This window comes from Heterocephalus glaber, unplaced genomic scaffold, assembly GCF_053883595.1.
Source record: "Heterocephalus glaber isolate CG9 unplaced genomic scaffold, H.glaber_assembly_v1.0 deba00001673, whole genome shotgun sequence".
Taxonomy (NCBI): domain Eukaryota; kingdom Metazoa; phylum Chordata; class Mammalia; order Rodentia; family Bathyergidae; genus Heterocephalus; species Heterocephalus glaber.
In genome coordinates this window covers 4,121,660-4,126,423 of record NW_028258410.1, presented here as the reverse complement: position 1 = coordinate 4,126,423, position 4,764 = coordinate 4,121,660, and the positions used below count along the sequence as shown (strand labels likewise).

General features: G+C 47.9%; 1 pseudogene; it reads left to right on the top strand.

Moving 5' to 3' along the window:
• The first annotated feature begins 2,843 nt into the window (after window positions 1-2,843).
• Window positions 2,844-3,764, top strand: LOC147822106 (olfactory receptor 2G3-like; annotated as a pseudogene).
• Window positions 3,765-4,764: the final 1,000 nt, after the last annotated feature.

Genomic DNA, 4,764 nt, shown 5'->3' with positions numbered 1-4,764 from the left:
TTTATTTGGCTTCCTGACACAGTCCCAGTCCAGCTAGTTCCCTGACACTAACCACTTCCAGTTTCCCTTAGTATTTTAGATCCAGAAATCCTGCAGAGAGAGTGACCCTGAGAAGTGACACTTGCAGTGCCTCCATCCTCCACAGGAAGTGCTCACTGACACAGTAGTGCACATTCTGCACCCAGGCTTCCAGTGTATCAGGTGCTCACTCTGCGCTTAGCTTATTCTATCAGGAGATCTCTGCAGAGGTGAACTTCAGGTCAGTGTGGGCTTAGAGATTCTCGAGGAAGTAGTCTAGGATACAGCATGGACACTGAACTTCACTGGGTTGGGCACAAGGGGAGAGCAAGAGGTGAGTGCCTGGATCCAGAAGGCTTTGCATCTTGGGTGATGCCTGGGCAGAGAGGCTGCAGGAGACTTCCTGTGATGAGGCTGGTGGTATCCCTGTCAGTGGTGCCAGTGAGAAAAGGCACAGAAGTCAGGACATCGGGGAGGTGCCAAGTTGCTGGGTGTGGTGGCCTGGAGAGGGAGGTGTGTGTCTTGGTGGGTCCCACAGGGCACATCCTGTGTGTGCCTCAAGAGTTTTGCATGCAGCACACATGGCAGTTGTTCTGGTTACTGAGTGAGAATTAGGCAAAGATCATTGGGTTCACTACCCATTCTGCAGCTCACATCACACAGTTACTTTCCTTATCACCCTTCCCCTTTTTCTAACTCAATCAACCCTACAGAGCCAAATAAGATCTGCTGAGTCAGTCTCATGCAAAATCACTACTATTTCTAGTTCTTTAACCTGGATTTTAAAGCCCTTCACAATCTAAACTACAATTATTCCCTTTAAAATTTTAAATTTTTTCCTTTCTTCATGCACAACTAACTCATTTTAAGAACCCACGAGGAGCATACCTTCTTGGATTCCACATAGTTTGGTCCTACTTCAAGCCTCCGTCTTTGTTGTTGATTTTGTGCTGGTGGCAAAGCCTGGGCTTGCTTCACTTCTTCTCTCAGTATAGTGTGACCATTCTTTTTGGGGACTTGTGTGGATGTCTGTGTCTCCCCATTCCTTTTAACTCTCCTCTGGTTAGTGCAGACCTTCAGCACACAGACAGGTGGGCATGAGAAACGCTGGGAAAGATGCAGGAAGGTGACTGAGCTGCTGTCCAGGGCATGTCGTCCCAGGAGGAGGAACTCAGCCCACACAGGCCTGGTCCAGCTCTGCTGCTGCTTCACACTGGCAGGTGCCACCCACTGGCTGACTGTGACAAGGGCTTTGAATTGGGAGTCTGGAATCAGATAGAAACTTTGCAGAATGAAAATTGTGCTGTTTTTCACATTTCTCTACTATTCTCATTATGAAAACAAAGTACAGCTGAGGATTTTTCTCAGCGGCTCTACACCTGCCTCGCAAGCACAAGGTCATGAGTTTTATCCCCAGTACCGAAAAAAAAAAAGTACAGGTTCATTTTATATCCTCAGTTCACCCCTTAGGAATCACGAGTACATTTAACACTGGACTCTCAGCTACTTTTCTCCACCTTATTTCCAGTTAACATCCTCACTTCCATGGTTCTCTCCCTGCAGCAAAAGCCCGACTTCCATCAGGAGAATGTCCACAGGCCCTGCCTGAGGTCTCCCACAGTGATGTCCTTCTCCACCATCTTTATGTCAACATCGGACCACCATTTCCAAAACAGAGAGCATCATTCTACTGTCAGTGAGGGGACTTTGATGTTGCCTCATTGCCTATATGGAAAAGTTAAGCACTTTACTTCTAGAGATTTATATGAGTTTTCATTTTGTTTTGTTTTGTTTTGGTACCAGGATTGAACTCAGGATCTTGTGGCTGTGAGGCAGGTGCAGCACCACTGAGCTAAATCCCTGACCCTATCTGAGTTGTTAAAAAGCACATTATAAGTGCTTCTATAGGAGTAACATCCCTTGAGCTCTTTTTAAAATAATATGTATTATTTTGGGGTAAATATTTTTTCTTGAGTACCAAAGAGTTTTAGCCAGCCAGTCTAATGTCTAAATTATGTATATATCTTAAGGATATCTTTCTATGTTTTGGCCATTTAATCAGCGAATGAAGTTGTGATGGTATGAAATAGTTTGAATTCATGTCGTGTTTTTGGTGCTCCCAGTGCTTTTCTGTTTCCTGTTAATTATTGCTAACCTTGTCCCCATGTCAAAAATGATCTTCCCTGCCCCTTCACTCCCAACTCATCCCCAGATAAGGGTCTGATTTCATTAGCTTCATTAGTAAACACTTCTTATTTGGAAATAATCCTTTTCTCATATACCATTCTTCAAACCCTTTTTGAAAAAAATATTTATTTTATTCAGCCTCCAAATATCCCTTTGAAGTGTATATTATTCACTGTGTAACTGTTCATTTTTTCTTTTGCCCCCAGGTCGACTGTAGATGCACAGATGGCCCTACCATTTTCTCGTGAAGGCAGGAGCAGAGAGGTGTATAGAATTAGGAGAAGGTCAAGCCCATGGAGATGCCATTCCCCCATTAAAATGCCCTCGTCTTCTGCAGGGACACAGCTCTAGACAGCGTGCTAGGACCCATGGTGACTGTTGTCAGCCTCAGACGACCCCACAGGTGGAAGCACCTGAGATTCCCTTTCCCGAGGCCGACTCGCTGGGCTGGAGCACAGGGGCATCATGTGAAGTCCCAAGTCAGAACCCTGGAGGGAGAGAGGAGCAGTCTGGGTGTGTCAGCACAGGCCATCCTCTCTGCTCTCATGTCCTGCTGCTCTGGAATCAACTGTCCTGTGCCTCTGCCCAGGGCTCTGTGCAGGCCAGTGGTGTGGTACCCATCGGGATGGGGCAGGGCAATGACAGTGCCCTGCCTGGGTTCATCCTCCCCAGCTTCTCACACACCTTGGCCTGGAGCCAGTGCTCTTGCGGCTTTCCTCCTCCACTACCTCCTGACCCTGCTGGGGAACATCACCATCATTGTGGACTCACACCTGGATCCCCTCTGCTCATCCCCAGGTACTTCCTCAGTAACCTGTCCTTGCTGGGCCCCGGCTTCACCACCAGCCTGGCCCCTCAGACTGTGGTGAACCTGCGGGGCCCAGAAAGGACCATCGAGTACGGGGCTGTGTCATGCAGCTCCACATGTCCCTGGCCCTGAGCTCCACCGAGTGCATCGTCTTGGTTGTGGTGGCCTTGGATCACTATGTTGCCATCTGGAAACCTGGCCTGGGACTCCTGGCTCAATGAGGTGGCCAGTTCCCCGGTCCATGCCACCTTCACCTTGTGGCTGCCTCTGTGTGATAACCACAGGCTGGATCACTGCATTTGCAAGGTCCCTGCGCTCCCCAAGCTGGCTTGTGTGGACACCATGGTCAACGGACAGGTGCTTACTCTGGTGAGCATCCTGTTCCCCATGCTGCTCCTTGTGCTCATCCTCGGGTCCTACAACTTCAGAGTGCAGGCCCTGCTGAGGATCAAGTCTGCAGAGGTGCAGCACAAGGCCTGCAGAACCTGCTCCTCGCACCTGATGGTGGTGGTCATCTTCTATGCACCATCATCTACATGTACCTGCAGCCCCAGAAGAGCTACGCCCAGGACCAAGGCAAGTTCGTCTCGCTCTTCTACACCATGGTGACCCCCACCTTGAACCCCGTCATCTACACTCTGAAGAACAAGGACCTGAAAGAGGCTCTAAAGGAACTCCTCTCAGGAACACTGCATCTACAGCGCATGCAAGGTGCGCAGAGTCGACTCTGAGCTGGAGTCTCTCAGAGAGATTGGCCAGACCCCCCACTCTAAACTCTGCCCCAGTTGATGTGCTGCCCTCTTATTGGTCTTTATGACTGATTTTTGTCTCCCTTGTATGGTTCAGCAAACTGTACGTGAGTCCATTTAAGTGGAATCTTGGGCCAGATAAACCATGCTGCACATGTGATTACACTGTGATTCTCACCACAAGACCCATGGGTTCCTTCTGACAGATTCTGACACTTGGGAAAGTAAATCATTAAATTTTACTGACTATTTCTCTAGGATAGGAGGTTTCCATTTTGAAAAAATTCAATGAAATGTTCAGTTTCCCGTGAAATAAACAGTTTGTATTTTCTGTCTAGTGCCCTCCTATTAAAGTGTTACATTGGATAATGGGCAATTTCTACTAGGATTTGTCTTCCAAAGCAGAATAAATGCCTGATCACACTCCCCATTAACATCACAGCATCTATTTCTTTCCATAAGTCATTTCCCATTTAAAGATATATTTCAAGAGTTCAATAAGGGATTATAGAAACCAACCACACTGGCCACACTATTTCTTGTTAACTCAGTAAGGGCATCGCGTTCTGTAGACTAGGGGTCACTGTGGGCATCATAGATTCAGGCCTCTTGGAAGGAAAGATAATCTGATGTTAGTTTTACAACAATAAGAATAATCAAAATTCAAAAGACATCCTTTGCTTTTTGTGAAAAGTAGCTTTACTGAGATGTGATGACACACACAGGAGTGTGTCTGCATCTGGATGCACACAATCAAATGTTATCATGCTCTGATCACCCAAAAAGGGCTCAGCTCATGGTCCTCTCTGTCCTTGGGAAGTGTCCTGTGCCTTCTGCTCTTGCTCTGTGAGGTCACTGCAGGAGAGCCCCTCAAGTCTAAGTGCACAGATGTGTGGTGCCCGGGGGCCCCTCCAAGACACGGGGCCCTCCCAGTGGCTGAGACTTTGCATTCCCTCAGCAGAAGTCCAGCTTCCTCCTCCTACACACCTCAGCTGACTCAGG